Source organism: Harpia harpyja, chromosome 7, assembly GCF_026419915.1.
Source record: "Harpia harpyja isolate bHarHar1 chromosome 7, bHarHar1 primary haplotype, whole genome shotgun sequence".
Classification (NCBI taxonomy): Eukaryota; Metazoa; Chordata; class Aves; order Accipitriformes; family Accipitridae; genus Harpia; species Harpia harpyja.
The window spans coordinates 6,048,285-6,072,483 of record NC_068946.1 but is presented as its reverse complement, the minus strand read 5'-3'; the positions used below and the strand labels follow the sequence as shown (position 1 = coordinate 6,072,483).

Below are 24,199 nucleotides of genomic sequence, written 5' to 3'. Positions count from 1 at the left end.
TAATTTGCCCCACGTGGTTTCAATATTTTTATTATATACTTACATACTGATATTCACTATATATATTTCTAAACAAAAGTTTGCAGTTTCAAAACACAGGGCCTGATCCTCTTCATAAGTCTTGCCCCACTGCTATCGATGTGAAGCAATGCGTACTCTGCTCTGAGGATTTGGACCAAGGTACAATGGGGATCCAATCAATTTCTTTTTTCTTCTGAAGCATGCATATGCAAAGAAATAGTTGCCTGTGAGAAAATGGCACTTGACAAACAATGACCACATGATATTCTCTGATTACTCGTGCCACTCTTACGATAAAAAAAGAAAGCAGATCATATTTACTTGCAACTGAAAAAATGCCTCCTCCTTCTTTGCAATTACTTTTCATTTTCCATTACAAAACTAAGTAAATCCACAGGATTTTTCTAGTGCATGTCTGAGTGATTTCTTCATTCTTCCAGTGTGTTGTGATGCAGGATGCGAGGTCCTGGATAGCACCTTGGTCTATGCTAGGTTTGGAAAATGTCATTCGTGATGCCTGATGGCTATTGGGTAGTCTATATGAAATAGATGGCTGTTTCAGTCCAGTTTGGTAGACTGGTCAGCCTAGACCTCAGCCTCCTTCTCACTTACCAGAGATTAAGTGCCTCTTTGAGGAATTAATGTGGCATGTAGGCCTATGTAAAGCATGCCATCTGGTCTGAGCGGTCGGGAACAAGGCATCTAGGCCTGATTCTCTGTTGCCACGTGCCTCAGAGCAACAGGAACCCCTTTTGCAGTCGTTTGTCTTCCCCTCTCAAAAAAGTGGTAGCCAGGTCACAGCAGGGTGAGCTGAGGACAGAGTTAGAGCCCTCAGCATGTATATCTCTGCTTTTGTCATTGTAATCCAGGCCCTTTTCGTGTTGTTTTAGCATAATTTTTCTTGTGTGAGTAATTTTTAAGGGTATGTAAAGTTTTCTCAGACTGCACTTGCACAGCTTAGCCAGATGGAGTGTGTTCTGAGGTATGTACTGGGTGTGAATAAAATACATTAATGTCTAGTCTACAGTAAAGGCGTAGCCTATATGCTTTACCAACAGCTGTCCTGTCATCAGTCTAAATATTCTGTTCACTTCTCTTCTGTATGGCTTGTACTACCTCATCATACTCATATCTCACTACTGTACAGCAGCGCAGGAAGGAATGTGACAGATATTCGGTCTCTGTGTCCTTGCACCCCATATAGGTAATTGCAGCATGCCTACACAAGCTGCAACCACACCATCCTAATGTGGAAATAAGAGGAGCCTGAGCAAAAGGGGGAACCATTCATAAAGTTCAGTTTAAGAGAGAAATTTCTGGATTTAACCAAGAGTTGTGGAAAGCAGACATAGAGGACGACCTAATAATGAGTTTGGATGCTATTATTGCTAATTGCTGAATGATAAATAGCATGAAAGGTGTCCTACAATTTCAGTCCATGGAAATTTATTTGAAATATGGAGCTCAATACCACCAATGTCTTATGGGCAGTAAGCTTTCAGTGAGCAGGGTGTCCTCTCCCCAAGGGCAGCAACTAATGGTATAGCTACATGCTATGGCAGCTAAAGAAAGACTGGGAATAGATGAAACCTGTTTGGAGATGAAGGAGCACGTGGAATCTGAGCTGGTAATGATCTTGTGCAACTGAACTGTTTGTTTGTTAAATATTTGAGCAAGAAGAAAATAGTGAAGGTAGGAACCATAACTGTGTAAGGTCCCACTGGTTTTAGTAAATGCTGGTAAAGAAAACCATAAAGGGAAAGGGAATGATAGTGATGTCCAAGACTCCTTTTGGGTTTTTTCCACTGTTGTGTCATACACATAAAAAAGAGAAGAGCAAAAACAAGAGGCATTTTGGTTAGAGGTCTTTGGTTAAAAGGTCTTCAATCCCAACGAGAGAGAGGCGGTCTGGTTCAAGTTGAATCCTGAGCAGTGGGCAAGGAACCCCCACTGGCAAGAAGAAAACTGAATCTGTACTGAAGCGTCCCACTCCCCAAGTACATCTCGCTCAGCTTCTGTTAGAGAAGGTTTATTGTTGAATTTGCCAGTACTGTAAACCCGAGCATAGATTTGTTGAGAAAGTAAATCGTATTTTAGGGGTTATCTGAATTAAATTGCGTATGTCCAGAACTGGTAAAAGGCTCTTGAGATTGCTTCACCGATGGCCATATTGCCCCTTTCTTAGTCTTTCTGTGTTTCAGACCCACTTTTATGATAGATGCAGATGCCAGCACTTATGGTTTGGGGGCAGTATTGACACAAGAACACAAAGGACTTGTGAGGGTGGTGCCTTATTACAACACTAAATTAGCTGGAGAGAGATTACTGCACCACTTAAAAGGAACTCCCGCAATGGTTAAATCTATAGAACATTTTCATCCACTGTTCAACACGGAAGTAAAATTGCTTTGGGTTGATGACAGGAAGATGCTGCATAAATAGTTAAGTATGCATCATTTGCAATTTGCTAAATTATTTTCTTTCTATCTAGAACGGGCTGTGTAAGGTGTCATTACCTCATGTTCTATCTGACTGAGGAGCCATGTGCTCTGGGGCCTCTATTGGGAGCTCGTATGGCAAACATCAGATGGGCTGAATGGGGCTTTGCACAAGCAAACTTCAGAAAGCAGGGACTACAAGGTCAAAAGACACAGGTTAAGCATGCAGAGTGGGGCTCTCAAACACATGCAGAGAAAGCTTTTGGGCAAGGTGTGGTTTGGAAGGAGGCTTGAAGCTGTTGTCAGAGGTACAGTTTGTAAGGTGTCTGAGCCTCATGCCGTGTGCAGGGGAGCACAGGTATGAGAGCTCTTTGGCGTTAAACAGGAACGGCTCAAAAACACTTGACTGTCCCCAAGTTCTCCTCCTAACTAGGACAACTGCACAGCACTCAAAAATTAGCCAACTTCCAAGCAGAAAGAAGACCATTCAGTCTGTGTTCAGCACCCCAGATGAGAGAAATGCAAAAAAGCAAACAAGAGAAAATAAGTAGTAAATGCAATTAAAAGTAACGATGCAGATTTAATTAAAGGAACCTATTCTCCCAACCCTTCATTCTTCAGGGATGCCTCATAAGCAAGAATTCATAGCTTGGGACCTGCTCTTTTATACTTTTGTACCAGAGTTGGGACATTTACTTTCAGAAACACATGTTTTTTAACCTGGCAGTGTCTCTCCAGCATACAAATTCAAGAAGCTTGGTCTTTTTATTTTCAGCAATTTATAAATACTTGCCACAGTTATTATAACAGTCTCACACAATCCTATTTACTTTAATTATCCCATTTTCATCCCCATTTTCCTGCTTTCTTATTGTGAGCAGGTAAAAATAAATAACTACAGAATGACGAATACCAAACAATATTCAAATAAACAAAAGTCCAGATTCTGCAAAGACACAGGCGCTTTAAACGCTCTGAGTATTTCCACAGAAATGTATCTCTCCACTGTAAATTTGGCCTCGTTAGTAAAAGTCTAGTCTTTACAGGGACCTAAATATTTAACTCAATAGATGTACATTGCTAAACTTGCCTGTTCAAAATTCATGAGTCAGGCTCCCCCCGTCCCCAAGCTGCCAAATCACAGGATTTTCTCAAAAGCTATTAAAAATCCATTTCTTTGGAAGTTTCTTCTTTGTCCTCTGGCTTCTGAGGCTTTGGGGAGCACTAGGCCACATTTCCAAGCTTTCCTGTGTAAACACAACTGCTAGAAACATGTCATTCCAGGAGCCAGGGATCAAAGGAGAACACCAAATATTGGAAGACTCACAATAAAAGCTCAAGAGCTGGCAGCTGTCCTGCAAACACTCACGTATGTGAGTCACTTTTACTCACATGAGTAGTCACATCGAAATCAGAGGAATTAGTCTATTATTATTAATTATTGTTATTATTTATGTGTGTGGCAATAGCACGTAGGAGCTGTGATCATGGAGTAGGGCCCCATTGTGCAAGACACTGACAAATCCAGAGCAAAACCATGGTTTCTGCCCCAAAGACCTTACAGTGTAAGCATCGGACAAGAGGCAACAGGTGGAGACAGACACAGACAGGGAAGCTCACGGGAAGAGCGAGACGCTCCTGCAAGGGGTTCTGTGTGGGTGTGCTGACGCAGAGATCCCTGCTCCGAATGAGTAAAGTTATTCAAGAGTTTACAGGTTTGCATAGCTTGGGCCTAGGGCCCAAATCCTGCAAGCCCTGTGATGGAGGCAGACACATTCACCTGCACGCAGTCCCACAGATTTAATTCATGCAAGGACTAGAGGCAGGCAGGCAGGCGTACCTCCAAGCCCCAACACAGAGTGCAGGGGTGCCGGTGAGCCGAGGCTCTTGGTTCCCATGGAGGGAACCAGAGGACGAAGGAAAGGGTCTCTGTGGACGGTTTTGCAGAACTGTCACCACAGAATGCACATATGTAACTGTAACGTATACTAACTGCCTCAGATAAAAGATAGAGCTGAGAAAGAAAAGGTAGAGCTGAAGAAAGTAGTTTCTTAACAGAAATGTGATGCCTGCCTGCTGGAAATTCAGGTGTATGCAAATGTAGGGGAACCCTTGGCTCTGATCCTGCAAAGACATCCCCCCCCAAACCAGCCCAGTCCACAAGGCTGCCCGTGGCTTGCACGCCTGCTCCTTGACGTTTTCTCTAGGATCCAGACCTGCAAAAGTTAGTCCTGTGCATAAATGCCAGCAAAGCGAGTACTGCAGACTACCAAACCAAGAAATAGTACAGTTGTAGATGCAACAAGACGGTGGTTAGTTCTAAACTTGAGTGAAATCCCGACTAAGAACATAAGCAAAAGAAAAGTACCGAAGTTTAGAACTTTGTAAAATAGAAACTGAACATTATGCCTAGGAAACCCAGCTGGAGAATAAAGAAATACACGCAGCCTAGTTACTTGTGATCTCCATGGAGTTTAGTCTCAGGGAACTAAGGTGAGCAGAGGTCACCAGGCTGCAAAATAGAAAATTTTATAAAACTTCCAGCGCCTCGCTGCGAAAGAGGACGGGTGGGGGAGAGGAACCGCCTGGTGCGGGGACGGGGCAGGAGATAGGAAGCTGCTCGCGCGGGATGGGAAACGGGGTCACTTTCTCGCCTTTTCCCTTGCCAGGGGAGGGCGATCCGGTCCGGGTTTTGCAGGCGCCCCTCCCTTGCCTGCCTGCCCTGCCTGCCTGGAGACGGAGTCCGCTCCGTGCCCGCTCCCTCCCCGCCGCTCCCCCCTTCCCCTCCCCGGGCGGGCCGGGGCAGGCGGCGGCGGGCTCCAGGCCGGGTTTTGCGCGCCGCCCGCCCTCCTGTTAGAAATAGGAAAATTCAATAATCAAAGCAAAGGGGAGCGCGAGGAGGAAAAATCCGGGATCAGGGCAAGTTTGATGGCGCATGCGCGCTGCAGCCTCCATCCCAAACACACACACATTTCCCTTGACTTGGAAAGTCACCCAAAGCAGCCCCAAGTGCAGGTAAGCCCGTCCGCTCCCGCCCGGCCCCGGCCACGGCCCCGCCGCCGGCAGCCCCGGCTCGGCGGCGCCGGGGCCGGGGCGCTGCGCGGGCGGGCGGCCGGCGGCGCTGCCCGGCAGGTGGGCACCGCGCCGCGCTCGGCGCCCGGCTCCCGCGGGGCAGCGCCCAGTCTCCGCGGGCACCGGCCGGCAGGGGGGCCGGCGGCGGCCGCCCGGCTCCGCGGGAGGCGGGCGGCGGCGGGGGGGGGCCGCGGCGGCGGCGGCGGGGGGGGCCGACGGCGGGGCAGCGTCGTGCCCGCTCGGCGGCGGAGCCGGGGCCGTGGCGGCGCCCGTCAATTTCCAGGACTTTGGCAGGAGCCCGGGCAGGGGAAGGGGGAACACGTGTTCCCGCTCCGCGCCGGGCGCAGGTAACCGCAGCCCCGCCGCGCCGCACCGCCCGGGGGTCCCGGTGCGGCCGGGCGCAGGCACCGGGGCGGGGAGCGGGGGGGGGGGGCGGCAGCAAAGTTGGGCGAGCGGCCGCGGGAGCGCTCGGCGGGCAGGGCCGGGTGCCGGCGGAGCGAGCCGTGCCGGGGAACTTTCTGCAAAGTGGCCGGGCCGGGGCCGGCAGCGCTTCGCCCGGCGCCCGCAGCGGGACGGCCGCAGCCCCCCGGCAGGGACGGGGCAGGGCAGGGGCCGCGGCGGCTGGGAGCGCGGCTCGGGGCAGCCGGTGCCCGGCCCCCCGGGCGAAGCAGCAGGTTATTTTTACCCGGTGGCATTTGCAGAATGCGCAGCTGATTTGCCATCCGGAGCCAGGAAGTTTCCCCCCTCCGCCTCCTTCCCCTTCTCGCCCCCTTTCCCCCTTTTCCCCCATGCGCGGCGGAGCAGCGGCGGGCGGGGGACGGCCGCCCGGGGCCGGGGCGGTGGCGGGCGGGGGGGGGGCGCGGGGCCGGGGCTCCCGGGGGAGACGCTGCCCGCGTCGAAGGCTGTGGGGACGGGGAACAGGTGTCCGAGCCGTCACTCAGAGCCGGGCCGGCGGCGGGGGGGGGGCCGCGGATGGAGAAGGCGAGGAGCGGTCCCGGGCCGGGACGCGGAGCGCCGGTCCCGGCGGAGTGGCGGCCCGGGGGACGCGGGGGGCAGCCGGGGGCGCGGAGGAGGAGCGGGGCTCGGCGGCGGGCCGGGGCGGCGAGCGAGCTGTCAAGAGGCTCGGGCGGGCGTGGGGCCGGCGCGGCCGCTCGCCTCGGTGCCGGTGCCGCCCGGCTGCGCGGCGGGCAACTTCTTCGGCAAACTTTTAGGGGTGGGTTGCGGCTGGAGGCCGCTCTGAATCACGGCGGTTTTGATCGATCGACCCGAGCCCTCCTGCCCTTTCGGGCTGGAAAGGTGAAACTTTTTCAGGAGCTGCACGTCCACCTTCTGTGTGCCCCCTCCTGTCCGCGCTGCACTGCACAGCGGGTCCTCGCAGCCGGCTCCCTGGAAGAGTAGCTGTCTCTCCCCAAACTTCATTGATGAATTTATTTCCTCTATTGATTTGCTGACTCTTAGCGTGGAATAATTTCTTGCGAAGGATTTGGACTTCTCATTTCCAGAAGTCCTGCCTGCTTCCCACCTACCCCTTTATCTATGTGTCGCTGCCACCTTGTTAGCTACCCTAAAGGTGGTTTGGAAGAGTTTATGGGGGAATATTGTTGAACTTCAGTAATCAAGTTTCCAGATCTTATGCCTCCTGTTTAATTTATTAGACTAGTTATTTATTCTGTTGATGATAATCTGTTGCTGGTTTCTATGGAGATGTTAAACTGATCTCTTTCAGAAATCAAACTCCATATGCACTAAAACGTTTAAAGGAGCAGCGTCCCCTTTTGTTTTCAGACTTTGTACCTTTTCAGTGCTTTTATTGGGCTCCTGTATATTTTATATATTAAAGTCTGAAGTTGAAGCTTTGTGCAAGACAGAGCTTATTATGGCTAACAGAAAGTCAGGGCTTTGATCCTTTTTTTGCATCATCATTTAAAACAGATCATTTTTCCCCCCTCATCACACAAGATAGCAGAACCCTTTCAAGATCAAAGAGTCCAGCTAAAAACTATTGTTTAAAAAAAAAAAAAAAGAAAAAGAGCCAGTTAAATTAGGGGGATGTTTCCTTAATCTGCTTATTTTGTTCTAAAGATTTTTTTTTAGCAGTGAAAACAACAACAACAACAACAGAAACTTGTGGCAACTATATTGTTATTTTTATACCTCCCAAGTCTTTTTAATGTTAAAATAAGTTCAAAGTCAAATATCTCTAAAGATAAAGTGCTTGTTAGGGTGTTTTTATTACTTGGTTTCTAAATGTGGAAGGTCAGAATCCAGAAAGCTACCGCATTAGAGAAGGTTTTAATAGTCTTTGTCTCATCTTAATGAGAGAGAAATCTAAAAAACATTTTCCCTGCAACATTTATAAATTATTTCAGAGAAGTCTCTCTGCATATAACTCAGTTTTCATTATTTCTTAACTTAACCATTGCATTATTACATGTGATTCAGTGTAATATCACTTTATAAAAAGTAATTGAGGTGAGAGAAGGAATTATTTTTTTATGCTTAAAATTTGAGAACTCATGCTAAGCTGGTGCGTTGATCAGGCTGACGCACGGTGCACACCAATTGTGGTTTTTTGCTCATCTTCTGGAGAAAAGTTAAAAGGTTTGCAAAGAAAATACTACCAGCACGATGCGTGTTTAACACAGTAGAAAAACCCCTTGTTGTACTTTCTCTTGGTGTATCTTCAAAATGTTTCCACTCCCTAAAACAGAGACCTTTTTCCTCTCTGTATGCTTCTATACTAATCTTAAAAATAAAAGAATAATCCTAGAGGAAATAGTGCATGTAACCCTTATAACTCATATATGTTTGTGTGTGTATGCCTATATACATTTACATTTCCCATAGAGATACATATACACGTATATGGAAAACACCTAGGTGGTTTATGACCTGTCCATACTAGACTTTATCTTTTTCCCATGTTAATTCTTCTCCCTTTTTTTTTTTTTTGTGATTCATAGTGTGGTGAAGCATTTAAACATTTTTTGTAAATATTCTGTTTATTTGTTTGATTTGAATTGCAAACAGAATTGACTCTGACAAGTAAAAAGAGGAGGGGGGAAAAAAGGAAACACTATGGCTTTAAACTCAGGAGTTTGCATATTCTCCTTGTATCTTTCCCCTTTGCTAATTATTGTGTTGTTTTCAGAGCAAATATGTCATATCCATGGCGACCAGGCAGGTTTATTGTCTTTCAGAAGCAATAGCTCACATAAGTAATTAATGACTTCTTTTTTTTTTCCTCTGGCTTAGGTTAAACAGATCATTCAAGGAAAGTCATATCTCTCTCTCCCTCTTTTTTTTTTTTTTTTTTTTTTTAGCCCAGTGACATAGAAACATGAGTTAGAACAAGAAAATACTTTAACCAAGAAGTCAACAGCTTATTTTTCCTCATTTCTTTTTAAAAGCTCCAAGTGTCAGCTTTCCACACACATGACGTTGTCATTCTTGCAGTTTCAGAGCGAAGCCTTGGTACAGGGAAAAGCCACTGAAAGCTGGAGTTCAGTTGGTGGTTGTACAGCTGAGCAAAGTGTGTGCGTGTCTCTGTGTGTATATGTGTGGGGAGGTATTATTCTTGCTTAAGGGTTTTGCTGTGTACTGGGAAAAGATGTTTCCCTTGCTATCCCCCCGCCCCCCCCATTCTATCTGTATTAAAATCAGTGTTAAAATAAAGGTGTGTTTTTGTATCTTGCAGATTGTAATTCAAACAGTTTCCAGGAAAGAATTAGTAATTCATTTTTATATACAGCATATATACACACACGCTTGAGCTCCACCCAAAACAATCAAGTTAGCTGGAAAAAAAAAAACTTATTTCCTTTTTCTTTTCAAGCCCAAGCAAACTTGCACAGTGACTTTCAGAAGCTTATTAAAAATAGTCCCCCATTTTTGCAAGGAGTTTGCTGCAGGTATGAATCTTGTCCTTTCCCTTTCCAACTCTGTTTCTTCCTCCTCAAGCTGAATTTGCTATCTGTCCAAGCCAGGGGCTGGTTATCCACTATGATTTACTGAGGTGGTGATTTTCTTCTCCCCCCCCCGCCCCCAGCACCTTCACCCCTGTTTTGTTTTTGCTAATTTCATTTTCAGAAGGATTTATACACAGTCCAGCTATATAAATTCCTTGGGAGATAAAAGCGCCGCACACTTCCATAAACAAAAGCTTTTACTTGCATCCTGTCTTCCTTTTTTTCTTAAAGTAAAAAGGAAAAAACCCTAAAAACAAAACCCCAAGCCATCTGATTGAAGCAGGTATCATAAATGTATGCTGGTAATGATTCAGTATTCCACAATGCTGCTACTTTAACTTCTAAAATCTGTTTCCTTTCTGGTTTGTAACATTAATCAAAGAGCCGCTTCCTTCCAATTTTTCCACAGACTGGGGCTAATTAGAACCACTCGAATCATATTTTGTAAATTCCATGTGGATGTTACTTTAGGTTTCAAGATTGTGAATGCTTCAGGTTCAGTCTGGCTAGGCACTCTTAGGGTTATTTTTATTAATGTTTCTGTCTCCCAAAGCAATTCACGGTTTCTCTCCGTTTACTCCAAATAGATTTGTGGGTTCACACGTAGGGGTGTGTCGGAAACAGGCATTAGAAGTTAGGAAAAAGAAAAGCCAAGAAGGAAGGAGATTTTGCAGTGTAGTTTCCGAAGAGCAACAGAGAACCCCCTAAGTAACGTGAAGCTGAGGATTCAACAGACTTGATAATTGAGCCCTTAACCTCCTGATGTCTATATCAGAAAAACAGAGTCTAGCAGAGGGAGACAAAGAATAAAAGCAAATACTGGGTAGGAGGAAGCTGGGGAGACGACTGAAATATTGAAAGATAGTTCAGGATATGTATAAATCTGTATATTACATTTCCTTAGGTTCAGTTTTTCCCTCTGGCGAAGCGTAGCTGGTTTAAAGGTGGCTTTGGGAGAACCTGATGTTTCTAATGCAGCCGAGAGCCTGGCGTTTCTGTGGCGTGAGCAGATCTAACTTGGAGAGACTTCTCTTGGAATTGGTGTTTATGTTTCCCTGTTTCCTTTTGGTTCTGAAGGACTGACTAGTGATTTTTTTAATCTTTATGGGAAGTTAAATAGCTAGAAGTTGGGAGTTTTCAGGTTGTGATTATTAGGCTGCGCTAAAGGGATTTGAATCGAACCACTTTGAGCACCCGGCAGTGCGACTGCTTCCATGCTCTGCTACAGTATTTCTCCCCTATATATTTGTGTACCTAAATAGGGCATCCAAGAATTAGGGGGCAGTGGGCTTGCAAAAGGGATCTTAAAGTTAAGTTGCTTTTGGTATATAAGACTGCAGCTTCAAAGAAAAGCAAGAGCACATCGTAAATTTTGCTAAAATTAATCAACCGTTTAAGAGCTCCACATTAACGAGGTTTTCCAGGCAAGCAGCTTTCTTCTCCTGTTCTTCTTCTTCTTTCTCATTCAAAGTCCGAGAGGGTTGGGGTAGAGGGGGGAGAATACGAGTAAGAGGAGGAAAGGGTAGAATTTGAGTAGAAATAATAAAAACAAAAAAGGCTGGATTTGTAGAATATAAATCCTCATGTGTCCTTGATCCATATTGTCAGGGTTTTTTTTTTTTGGTCGGATTTGTCCTGTGTGCCTTTGACGGAAAAGGCACGTAGAGAGAGAGAGAGAGAGAGCGCGACAGAGGGGGAGAGAGAGAGACGTGTCACTGCTTTGGAGCTCATTATCATTCTTAATAAGTCTTAAGGAATAAAGAGGAGCATTGAGTGTAAATGCTGGGTAATCCTAACACTCCTCAAGGTGAGAGGAGTCTCGAGGACACAGAGAAAGAGAGCGAAGAGGAGGGGGCTACTGCGGGGGCAGGAGAGGAGATGTGGATGAAAGTGGTTTTTAAGGGAGTGGGCATGGGTTAGTAGGGCTTGTGGCCCTGGGGCGCTTCGGTTTTGTTTCACAGGCCTGTGCCGGGGAAAGTTGTCTCCAAGTTTGCATCCCAGAGATGGTAAGCAACCCAGCTGGACCTTGGGGCTGAAATATTGGCCTCTAATGGTGATGCTCTCTGACAGACTTTGGTTTGAGGAACAAGTCTGCTGTCCTCCCTTCTTCAACCTGTGCTAAAGGGTCTTGCTCCCTGAGGGGGAACAGTGCCCCAGGGTGGGGTATTGGGCTTTGCCGTGCCACCGGTTTGGCGCCTGCTTTCTCAGCTCGGGGTGATACCTCGCTCGCTTCTCAACGTGCACACCCTGTGCTTAGCTCCTTCCCGTTTCAGTCTTGTTGGATGTCACAACTCCTTCTCTTTCCCTGAATTGCCTGAAGCATCTGCCTCCCCGCACCTTTCCTTGCAAGGGGAGGATGCACCCGTGCGCAGCTCGGACACTAGGTGGCTTAAAGTACAGGCATGGCTCTGTAAGGCAGCTGCCAGAGACGTTCATTCACTCTTTCTGGTGGGCTCCTTTATTCAAACTTCAGGCTGACAGCAAAACATGGAGATGTCTTCGAATCCGTCGTGGATTCAGATATCGTGCGACCTCCTTGGCAGTGTGTCTGCAATCGCGTTGGAGGATTGGAGCCTGGGTAGCAGTAAGAAAGAGGACACCGATGGAGTGAATTCAGGGGCTGAGCTGCTTGCTCTGATGATAAGGAGTCAGGAACCTGCCTGCGTTGCTGAGTCTTTCCCTCTCCAGACGGATTTCACCATACCTGTTTTAAAGGGTGTGCGTGTTCCTTTTGGAAAAAAACATTTCGGGGTTGGCAGAGCCCTTCTTACTGTGCTGATGTGTAATGGAAGATGCTGAGCCTTCAGTGATGCCCACTGGCCCTTCTTTCTGGTCTCTTACCTCAAGTCCAGTTGCAGGCAGAAGGGACTGCTGGAATTGAGAATTTGCCTAATGCATCCAAAGCCTAAAGAGGGAGGTAGAATAGCACTCAAATTTTTTTTTTTCCTCCTGCAGTCTGTGTTGTCTCTCTGGTTCAGCCCATAGCTTCTGACTGAAGTAGGAGCTTTACCTTTTTTTTTAAATGACTCCGAGTACCTTGGAGCAGGTGGAAGGAGTTGTGGATGCTGAGTTTTGATCAGTTGGCAGGAGAAGCCAAATACAATGAGCTGGAAGTCTTGCTAAATGCTGATTTTTCTGGGTCCAGGTGCTTGGCTTCAAGGTTAAGTGTTACACTGGTAATATTATTAGGTATTAAGTTATTAGTAATGGAACTGTGGGGCTTGCCTGTACTTGGCAGAGAACTGCTAAGAAACTGTATTAGGGCTGAGTTCATCCTAGTTTCTCTGGTAGTGTCTTTCCAGCATGCTTCAACCCTGAGCTGGAGGGAGCAGTAGAAAACACAAATGCAGGTTTTGTGTGTCGTCTGTCTTTTGAACTCTTTCCTGAGACGGCTAATGAGTTGTAGCAAGGAGGCATGGGCTCTTGTACTGAGGGATCTGCCTGCAACCCCTCACGCTCACTCTGTCCAATGGCTGTTGATGAGGTGTCAGCTAATACCTTTCATGCGTGATTGAGCTGGTCTAGAATAGGACCCAGAGGTACAAGAGTCTGTACTCCCGGGGCGAGCTCTAGAGCCATCCAGCTGCGGAGGCCTCATGTGTAATAAGTGCTGTAGGAAAGGGTCTGCATTTGCAGAACTGTCAGTTGTTTGGGGCCTTTGGCTCCTTGCCCGCCATGGCATTTTGGGGTAGTTTTCTCTCCAGAAGGTATCCTATTTTTGTTCTGCCACCAGTGATGCTGTTTTGAAACAAAATAGGTTGCTTCCAGATCCTGAGCCATAGGGCTTGTCATTTCAATGACAATACGACAAGTCACCTCAGAGTTGGTCTGTGAGGCTGGTCCTGATCCTTCTGCGTGCAAAGTCAGCTGGCAAGGCTGGTCCCAGTGCTGGGGGTGCAGCACAGTGTCACGCATACCAGCATCCATCAGACTTTGGAAGGAAGGAGGTAGATGAACTCTACAGATTTTTCAGGGGCTTTTTAGTTTTGGATACTATCCTTTGAAAGGACAGTGTGAACTGGAAAGCTTGGAAAGAGAATTCTTACATCCCCTTGATGGGGAAGGACTATTTAGAGCTGTGAAAGGGGTCTTATTTCGGTTATGTGCTAAAATGCGTTGTGTAATGTCACTCAGGAGAGGCCTGCAGTAGTCCTTGTGGAACGAATGTTGAGAGTGTGACCCTAGCACAAGTTTGTCCAGTGGGCTGGGAGAAAAGTCGACTGGCCTGTGTTTCCTGAAAGTACAAAATAGCCTGGTTCTGGTCCCGACTTTGACTTGAAGGTAGGGATGGCAGTTGACTCTTGCTTGTAAGCTAGTTCTTTTCTTTCCTGGTTTTGCTTTTGCTTCCAGTAGCAATGGGACCACGGCTTTTTATTCCTACGCAGTATGCCTCCCAGCCCTACACTGATGTGGATAGGTAGAGCCTTCTAAATGAAAAGATAGGAACGTAGCTGGCATAAATGCAAACTGAGCTATGTGATCGCAGCCTGTGGCTTCAAGGTATCTTCCTCCTGTCCCGCTCAGCCCATCCCCGTGCCAGTGAGAGCGAGGGCTGCACAGAATCATGCTTGTCTGTGTGTTGCATGATGAGGCTGGCAAAACAGCTCCAAGGCTGGCAAACAGCTCCCAGCCTGGCTGCTTCCCCATGGTGGCTGTGTCTGCAGAACATCCTCTCTGTAGGGCTGCTGGTGACGAGCCCCTCCCTCCACCAGTGCCTCAGGCTGGCCCAGCTTTACACCAGGGGAGCAGTGTCCTTTCACACTGGTGAGCCAGCAAAATCTCTCCCAGGGGTTATTGTAACCTCTCAGCAGCGATTTGCAAACAGGCATTCGGAGATAAAGTCTTGGTGCCGAGCTAAGGGCCAGTAGGGCAGATATGAAACGCGGCAGGTTTATGAAAGGGAAGGTGTATGAAATGCAGCCTGCATCTCCCATTTCACTGCACTATGCCAAAACACACAGTTTCTTATTTCAGTCACTGTGATCTTTCAAGGAGGTTAATTTCCATGACGAACTCCAGGCCACGTGCTTGGAGGATTTATCTAATTAGACTGACACTTTTCTTTTTTAAAAAAGAAAATTAAGCTGCACCTTGGAGGACTTAAGTATTTTAAACTGTGGGAGCGGCAGCAGGCAGTGTGATCCCTGCTCACAGAGCAGGGATAGAGGAAATTTCTCCTTTTTCAGTCTCCTGTTTAAGACTTCACCAAAGGTCCCCATTTACTTAATTTTCTTACATGGTGGCTGGGTACTAAAGGGTGTTTTATCCTGCCTGAGTGAGTCCCTAAAGCCTCAGCTGGCTCTTTAACTCATGTAAACTATTGATGTTCTGGGCTGTTACGTATTCAGGATGGAGTAGAGGGTAAAGGGGAGACCTCTTAATGCTCCTTAGCCATGTCCTAGAAAAACTGCATCCTCCCAGGGCAGTGAATGGAGTGCCTGCAACTGTGTAATGACTGAGGTAGGTATATGTCTCTCTCATCATGCTTGAGCACCTCATGCTCACGAATGTGTGTGTCGTTGAACCTGATGTGACTGTCCTTGTCTTGTATGTGGTCACACAGGAAAGTGAGTCCCAGGAGAGCCCCCTAGCCCTTCGTCCAGCCTTGTTGCAGTTGGATTGTGTTTGGGTTTCCTGCTGAAAATGCCTTTCAGAGAAGAACTGGGACCATGCTGTAATAAAAATAGAGGATTTTAGGTTGAGGCTGTTACGTGCAGGCAAGCCCTGTGCTTTCCTCGGACTCGACAGCTTTCATACTTGCAGGCACAGTGAATCATGCTGATTTTGTTCCCATCAGAGGGCTCCTGGAGTCGTGCTTTACACTCACTGCCTGCTGCCTGCCCGTTACTTGGCAGACTCCTTGTGTTGCTGTTTGTGAATCCAGGTTCAGATCACTTCAGGTCTGATACTGCTCCAGCTGTTTATCCTTGCAAAAGAGACGGTAGGAGGGTCTTCACAGGGCATTGTATTTGCTACACTAAACTCAGACAACTCGGACCACATTTTCTTGCAGCCCAGGCTGGAGCAGAGTAGCATTTGTGGGGTCTGGTACGAATGGGGAGGGAAGTGTCCACGCAAAAGGGGCCAGCATGAGAGTAGTCTTGCCAGCTCTGGTGATAATACATTGAATCCTGTGGAGCTATTCCCATTGCAAGACTCTGCACAGAGTGAGAAAAGTACGGCAGCCTTGTCCAAGGAGATGGTCACTGGGTGTGCTACAGTCGCCAGCTGATATGCTGAGGAATCCATGGTGGATTGGACCTGAGCTTTAATTTCAGTTTATCTTTGGTGAGGAAAGGAACAAAAATAGGTGTTTCCTTTCCTAACCCCCCCACCAATGCAAAAGAAAAAGAGAAAGAGAAATAATAAAATCTACCAGGCGCTCAAAGGTCTAACCAATAAGAGCTCTGTCGGCTGGGGAGCGATCGTTCTGGCTTGGTCAGCCATCCCTAACAAGTTACGGGTTGTATAAACTCCCAGCTTACAGCTGTAAATTTGCTCAATTTTGAATACAGCCACAAGCTGGCTCAGCAGGATCTGAAACTGTCTGCTCCAGTAGTTGTGGTATGCTTGAAATTCACAACTTCTGGGGGCCCCAGCTTTGGGCATATGTAACTGGAGGGCCAGATCCTGGTCCGCACTATGCATAGCCCTACTGTGCCCTAGATTGAAAGGGATCTCACCAATATGAGCTGCTGTGTTAATTTATCCTTTCTTAGCTTTTAGCTTCCCTGCCTTGGGTGAATGCCTCTTGATCTCCATAGCAGCAGGTCCACTGCCCCTGTGCCTGTTAATGTCCATCACCTCAAGACAGGAAGCTTGGCTGGGGGAGACTCCCTTGCAGAAAGCTTCCAAAATGCCGCCTGTCACAGCAACGCTGTCTCTGCTGGATTGTGTAGCAGGTGGGCAGGATTTGGTCCATATGCAGTCTGGGGCCCTTTCCTGCAGTGTCTGCAGAGTCCTGTGCTGAGGTGGAGTCAGTGGGTGTTTGCTTGAGTGACTGAGAGCAAAAGCATAGTTCTGACTTCAGGGTTTGTTTCTGTGGAAGGGACCTGAACAGCTGTAATGTTGCAATGTTTGATGCTCCTAGAAAGCTGAACTTTTGGCTTGTCGGCACTGAATCCTGCCGCAAACGGAAGTGTGTTACTTGCATTGAAAGGGAATTTAGCCTAAGTACGCAGTTAAATTTTGATCACCTCTTATATGTTCAGAAATTGGACAATTAACAGCAGCTAGGCAGAAGCAGTCTAGGGGAAGAGGGGCATACCTGCCTGATCCTGATCCCAGGTCCCCTCTTACTGCTGGCTACATTTCATCATGTTTCTGATAGGGAAGTGTTTTGTCCAAGACAAATCTTTTTATCTTGGAATGAGGCATTGAGTACTGCCATGTCACTCTCATTGACACCTTAGCCTTCAGCAAAACTGATGTAATATTTTCTGTTTGCTGGAATGGACTTGGAAGGTAGAGATGGCTTGAGGGATGGCCAACCCCAGACCTCCTCAGTGTGCAGCTGGCAGCCTCTGCCCTGGGCTGCTGTCCGGCTCTCTGAACCAGCTCATGACCATCTTCACTGGAGTGGGTGTGTTGCCTGGTTCAGGCTCCTCCAGGTACGGGAATGGTGAGGGCAGAGGTTATGGGGATAACATGGCTCCGAACACGGCGAGTGTTCACTCCTGAATTCAACTTCCTACAAATAAATGAAAATGAGTGGATGCAAGTGAAAGGTTTGTGAGAGGTTTCCTCTCCCATCTTCCTCCTCTCCCCTGTGGAGTTGTGCTGGCTCTGGCTCCCAAAGAGTTAAGGTGACTCATGCCCCTCTCACCAGATCTGCTGGCAGGAACGCTTCATCCCAGCCTCTAATTGGTGGTGTTTGCTCTGCACTTTCTCGCTCTGGTTTTGATGAAAACATTTAACCAGGAGCTTAGTGTGCAGAGGCTCCCAGCTGACAGCCGCCGCACTGTCTTTACCAAGTTGTCCTTGCTGTGTAAATTCAGCAGCCTGGCTTAGGGGTGGCAGGGGAGGACAAATGTACACAGCATCGCAGACCCTGGCCCCTTGGTTCCACTCCTCAGGTTGCTCTTACCTACGGTAATCTTCAGGGTCCAGGCCCCTATCTGCTCTAGTCCACAAGTGCCTTTCCGTACCTGGACAGCCAGTGGCATTGGAAGCCAGTTCAGAGCCTTGGGACTAGGCTGCAGAGGTGGGAAGAGCAGCCCCAGCAGGTCCGGTATGGCCTGTTGTTACCTGAGAGCAGGGGGGCAGCTTGGTAAGGCTTGGGAAATCTGTTCCCAGACCATCTGGCTGCGATTCTGGGGGATTCTTCCCCAGACAACAGGCTCCAACAGGCCCTGTGCCGTGGAGGAGAGGTGAAGCTACTGGTTCTGTTACGTGGAGACGACCTACTCATTCCTTCCTATGCCGTTTGGGAGCTTGTGCAGGATTTTCCCAACACAGTCTTTCATTGCAGCTGTTTCAAGTAATAACCTGCTTGTCTATAGGCTGTTCTAATGGGCTTCATGGTAAGAAGTCTCAGCTGATTTTAATTTTTGCCATGCAAGTGGCAGAGAAGTTACCATGTCCTTACAGAGACAGTCTTGAGAGCGGGCATGTCCAAGCTCCTCAGTTCCTACGTCACAGAACCCTTAGGCAGCAGCAGAACTGAAACAGCCTCTGGGGGAGATGCCAGTTTATCTGTGTTGCTGCTGGAAAATGCATTCAAATTTCTGCCCAAACAGGAGATTGTGACATGCAAGAAATTCATCTGAGCCCGTCGGGGCTGCCACTGCTCTGATATTTCTTTACTTTTCTTTCCTTATCTCTGGTGATCTACCCTATGAACAGCAAAACAAATCCAGATGGGAAAATTTATAAACCAGAAAATCTGGATTCCCTGTTCCTGGAAAAGCATGATTCCTTGTTCTCAGCCGCCTCCGTGTGTCATGGGGTCTGCCATGAAAAGATGCCAGAACTGTTGAAAGGGGCCAGGCCTATGTCTGCATTAAAGAAACTTAGCAGCAGTGTGACACCCTGTGTGAGGGTGGGTTCCAAAACGAAACGTGCTGCACTGGGGGGAAGCGGGATTTGCCCTAGGGAGGGTTGATCAACAAAGACGTTTGTCCTCTTTAGATCCATTTCAGGACCTTGCTCCACATCATTCTGCTGAACTGATTATGCCTGTTGAGTGAAATTTTCTGCCTCTTCCTTGACCCTGAGTATTGATAGTCTGGAACAAAATACACATACACGTGTCTCATTAAAAACAAAAAGAGCTGGGCCAGGCCCCTGCTCCGCACAACGTACTGTCTGTTATCAGCCCGGAGAAAGGGGAGCGAACAGGTGTAGGATAACAGTGCAACTGAGAGAGACCAAAGTGCACCATAAAATAAACAAACAGCCAGTGCTCCAGCTCCCCCAAATGCACCATTGAGTTGCAGGGTCTACAGCGTGCTTTTGAATGTGCTCTGAGCAAGTGCCCGCTTGGGGCACCATTTAATTTGCAGCCAGAAATGGGTTGATGATTATCTGCATCGTGGTAGCGCCTGGAAGCCCCCCGTCCCTTTGGTTGTGCTGGGGGCTGCAAGAGCAATGTGAGCTCCCTGCCTCAAAGAGCTTACACTTGCGCCGGGGGGGAGACCGCTTACAGGACTGACCAGCTGTGGGTCTGACTTTTGTCATGAAATCAAAGAAGTAGGCCTGGATGGAGAACTGAAGAAGGCATCTTAGCCTTCCGTTATCGTAAGTAAGGATCGTAACTGTCTTTACTATGACCTTCACAACCTTTACAGTCTTAAGGGAGGAGCCCACCCAGTCTCTTCTGTGTGACAGTCTTTCCTCCTGAGATTTCTTAGGTGAAGATATTTGTACCAGGATTTTATTTGATTTCTTTGCACCTTTTCTTACTATGAGAATCTTCTGTTACCCCTTGTGCTTTGGGGCTGGCAGAGCTTGCAGTGGTGCTGCTGGCATTTTCACTGCATTTAGTGAAGCAGCAGCTTGGCTTACTTTACCCCATCAGCAGCCAGCGCTTTAGTGTCTTAGCGTGACTCAGCCACTGGAATTGTGCTTATCCAACAATACCTTTTGTCCTTTGCCCAAAACTTCTGGCCAAGAAAAAGGGAAAAAGGAGGAGGGAGAAAAGAAAGAAAAGATAAAATTCTGCATTTAGTTGTCCTTTCATCACAGGTGGTGCCAGTTCGTTTTTGCTTTTATTTGTACAGGGTGGGGAGAAGAGAAAAAGAAAACAAGGTGGAACTCGGACAAGGCCCAGGAAATGTTTGAGCCTGACAACAAACTTCCTTTGTTCAGGGGAGCGGGGCAAAGAGAACAGAAAAAAGGGGCAGAAGACCAGCTGAAACCAACCTCAGCCCTGTGCTACTGCACAGGTTTCTTCTTCCTACTCTTTATTGTTTGGGGGTTTTTGTTTTGCTCAGGTGCCTTGTGATAATTTTGTTTGCACAAGGGCCTTTGTGTGCTGCCGTCTAGAAGGTGGACAGATGAAAGGTTTCCTGGGGACACATTTGTTGTTTGGATGGGGAGGATTTATCATTTATTCTAGGGGTATCCTACGGACTGATGCTTTGCGTGATGCTTCCCCTCTAGCCACGAAGATCAAGATGGCTAGAGGGGAAGGATGAAGGACCGTGCTATCCAGGAGGAGAGACAGATGAGCAGTTTAGGGGATAGGCACGCAAGCCATGGATTAAAATGCAGAAACCAGAAGGTTTTGTTGATGAGAAAAGGAAGAGGACCTTGAAGGCAGCTGTCAGGGATACTGCCTAGAGGACTCCCGATTACCACCAAGTGCTAGCACATGGACCTCCCTGTCACGGGAAAACTCTCTGACCAGCAGGTTCTTGTTCTTTTGCTGAATCACCTGCAATGTTCTTCTTTCAAAAGAAGAATTGGGAGCTGTGGGATAGCTGCCCAAGGGGCACTAGAAATTAGAGTGACCTTGTGCTATATGGGACAAAATGGATTCTGGTGGGGTTGGGTTTCAGCAGAGTCATTACAGCCAGTTCATTGGTGCTTGAGGTGCGATCAGGGCCACGCAGCGCCCCTGGGCTGCCTGGAACTTGGTTAGAGCAGTTAGAAGTGTTTTCCCATCCAAACAGGCAGTGACGGCTCTCTCTATCAGGCACTTGCATGTGGTCCATGTGTTGTACGTTCAGTACAGCTGGGCTGGGCTTGGGCGACACTCAAGCGATCTGTTTCTCTCAGGAGATGCTCTTCCCTAGGATGCTGGCTAGCACCTTCCCAAACTGCCCTTTACTTGTCCTTAGCTATGACTCTGTTCAGTGGTGTAGTAGTCCTGTAATGTTGGAATAGCTGGGTAGTGAGCAGGCTGGGATGAAAGGCTGTTGAGTCTTTTCTTGGCCAGAGTAGAAAGATATTACATAGTGCTTAATTAGTCTCTGTTATCTCATTTTGGTATCACAAAGTGTTGTATCAAAATTAGTGAACAAAATTGTGGGTATCACCTGTAAGGCAGGTGCTGGCCATGCTCTCCAAAGAAAGGTTAAATGTTTTGACTTGGCTTGTAAGAGGGGAGGTGTCCAACATTTAGTACATGAAAAGGAAGAAGAGCAGAGAATCGAAGTCACTGCATGGAGCTGGACCAATGCGGCACTTTCCTGCAGTGTCTTATCGAAGGCTTGCCATTCTTCTGATAATGGCCAAAATCACTGACATGCCTAGTATATTAGAAGAAAGCATCCAAAGATGCTGCTAGTGAAAACTTTTCCCCTGATACTGGGGAAATGGATTCCCTGTATTGCATTTACTGGGATTTGTATCCGTAGCGTCCTTTCTTTCAGTGCAGGTTCTCTCATGAGTTTCATCAGACAGTCCTGGAGCTGCTCTTTTCCTGAATGTACTGGTAAGCCTGTGGATCTGGGACGCCTGGGTTGCAGGACATGATCCCAGTTAAATAACTCCAGAGCAGAGTATGAATTCAGTGAGTTCCAGGCAAGAGCTGGAATACTTCCACTACAAAATACGCTATTCCAGATTTACACTGGGAGCTGCTGCATTCAGACTTTGGTCCTCAGTCTTTGCGTTAGTTTTTGTATCTGTACAATGGAGATAATAAAACTTGCCTGTAACACGGCTTGTAGCTGAGAATTAAGGAATGGTTTCCAGAGCCAGCTGGAAAGCAACTATGGAACATAGGATGTATTTTTGCTGCAAGTGTATTTGTCTGGAGTTTAGAAATTAAGGCCTGAGTGAGACTAACAGAGGAAGGTGAATGCACTTGCTGCTGAGGCTCTCCGGAGATGCTCTGGGGAAACTTGCCCAGGGGTCTCGAGGGAAGAGGCTGGCACGGGGGTGCTGGCAGCAGGAGTGGTGGTGGCAAGTGAGCGGCTTTCCTGCCGTCCATTCCAGACGCAGGAATGACTGTGGGGAACGATTTCAAAGCTACCACTATGGAGATTAAGGGGATGAGAATGTAAATCTCAAGTAAAAAGGTAATTGAATGTAATAGCAAACACTGCTCGGTCTATGTTAATTTTAGCTCTTCCCCTGGATACAAGGCGCTGTATTAGTGTTTTATTACCATTTTGTTTGCACTAATAAAATAGTAAAATTTATTTCAAGGAAGTTGAAGGATGGTTTTACAATGCAAATTTGAAGAAATTGGACTTTTCATTTACGCCACTGCTATTTTAAACCCTGAAGGGTGTAAATTAGCCTCCTGTGCCTGGGTGAAATCCACTGCTTCCACAAGCAGGGGAAGGATTTGATGTGGGGGAGAAGAGAACAAAACCAAATCATCTGAATATTTCAGAGAGACGGAGATATCTGATGAGGAGAGAGAAAAAACTGACTGCCTGGGCCCACTGAGAGGAAGGGCTGGAGCAGATTGGGGAGAGCTGTTTGAAAAGCAGGTTTCTGCTGATGAGCTGCTTCAGCTGTTGTGAGTGTCAAGAAGGGGCAGAACAAGGCAGCAGATGTGCCAGTGGGCACGGTGCATTGTGCCCCATGCTGGCTATACAGTTCCTGCTGGTGAAGGAGGCGCCAGTAATTGGGGCTCAGCTGATTAACAGATGCTGTCGATGACAGAGAGTTCCTAGAAGTGTGGAAGCCTTGGGCAGGTTTTGCTTTCTGGCCCAGGGGACCCCCACTTCCCATGTTGCCTATACTTCTCTCTTTCTCTTGCTTTGCTGTCTTCATCTTCCTGCTGTAGCCCGGCCCATCCGGCAGCCAGGCACAGCCTGCCTCTGATTCACTGCTGAGTCACGGTGCTGCCAGCGAAGGTGCCTCCAGCCCGAGAGGCTGGTTCAGCGACCTCCTCCTTCACTCAGGTCTCCTCTTTGGCATGAAATGGAAAGGGATGGGCAGATTATCTGGTCCCTTTCACCTTCATAAAGTTGTTCATAACAGTGCTGTTCTGATCGCACCGTTTTGCCGCTGCTTGGCCTTGATGTAAATGATGCTGTAAAGGACAAGCCACACAGAATCGGGTCCAGAGAGCCATGTTTGGTTCCAAAGGTCCTGCACTGAGTTGGCTGCATGCCTCTTGGAGGCAGGTGTCTCAGGGTATAGAAGCATCCAAAGCTTATCAGCTTTCCCAGACTTTTCTGGGTTTCTGCAACAGGTCTGAAAATCTCACAGGGTAACTTTGAGGGCTTCATTCTCCTTGTGCAAACAAAGGTGTGGAACAGGAGTTGTAACATCACTTTTGTCAAATCCCAGAGGTCCCATTCCCCTGCTGGGGAAGGCTTTGAGTTAGTATTTTCTAATCATGTTCACCTTGCACATACCTTGGTCTTCAAGCAATACTAGCATGAAGAGAACCATTCTGAGTTTCTCCTGTATAGGAGAATTAATGCTTTTTTCCTGAATCTTGAGTGAAATTGTACCTTCGTTCATTGTCCTGAGATGATCTAGCTCCACCTCATAGGATGGGTTGCTTGTTTGGAGCAAGTCTATGTATTACATACCTCCCCAACCCACATCAGGTTTTTGTACAGTGAGTGAGGTACTGATCTGGGTGTGAAGTCCTCAGAGAAACCTCTTCCTTCTGATATCCAGTGGACTAATGGGCACCTGAAACATTGCTTATTCCTAGGCAGTTTCTGTCCACAAGTATTAGTGATTTTGCTGCCAGCCCAGTCACACTGCTGTGGGCTGCTCCTTCTGTGGGATGTAATTGCTAATGTACTCATTTGGTGTCTGGCCTACTGGTCTAGCTGTTGCCCTGCATTCTTGGCCAAGTGGTGCAGAGTGAGCTGGAGAGGAAAAACCAGCTCCGGCAATCTGATTTTACAGAGAGGTAGACCTCCCAGCTCCTTCGGATTATGAATATCATCTATTAGTTTTATCCTCAAGAGGCCTTTCAGGACAGAAACCACTGTTCACCCCACGCGAAGGCAGGATGGAGCTTCGGCTTGTTACTATTTATGGTTCAGATAGCAGCAAATCCACTGGGAAAGTTGAGGCCAGGCTCCAGGTCCTGTGTTCCTACTGTTGTGCAACCTCTCTTGGCATCTGGGTTTTAAAGAAAGCCTCCAAACTTTTTAAACCCTCTTGCAGGTTCAACTTCTAGCATAAAGCCACTAGCCCATGGGTGGTATCAGGCAGCCCTCTTAAACTCTCTGCCCTTCTCCTTTGGTGGGTGTAACAGAGGCTGAGCCAAGACTGAGGGCGTTACCAAAGAAAGCAAAGACTTATTTTTGGCATTGAAATGGTTTCCTATTC

General features: G+C 47.5%; 1 protein-coding gene across 5 annotated transcripts in view; it reads left to right on the top strand.

Moving 5' to 3' along the window:
- Window positions 1-5,336: 5,336 nt before the first annotated feature.
- Window positions 5,337-24,199, top strand: part of CASZ1 (castor zinc finger 1) — a 212,273-nt gene continuing 193,410 nt past the window's right edge. For 4 of the 5 annotated variants that reach the window (XM_052791544.1, XM_052791540.1, XM_052791543.1 and 1 more), the window contains exon 1: window positions 5,337-5,474. The gene's annotated coding sequence lies outside the window, so the exon portion shown is untranslated. Of the gene's footprint in view, window positions 5,475-5,764; window positions 5,879-24,199 lie in introns of those variants that run through there. The other variant, XM_052791539.1, reaches the window with a different exon arrangement.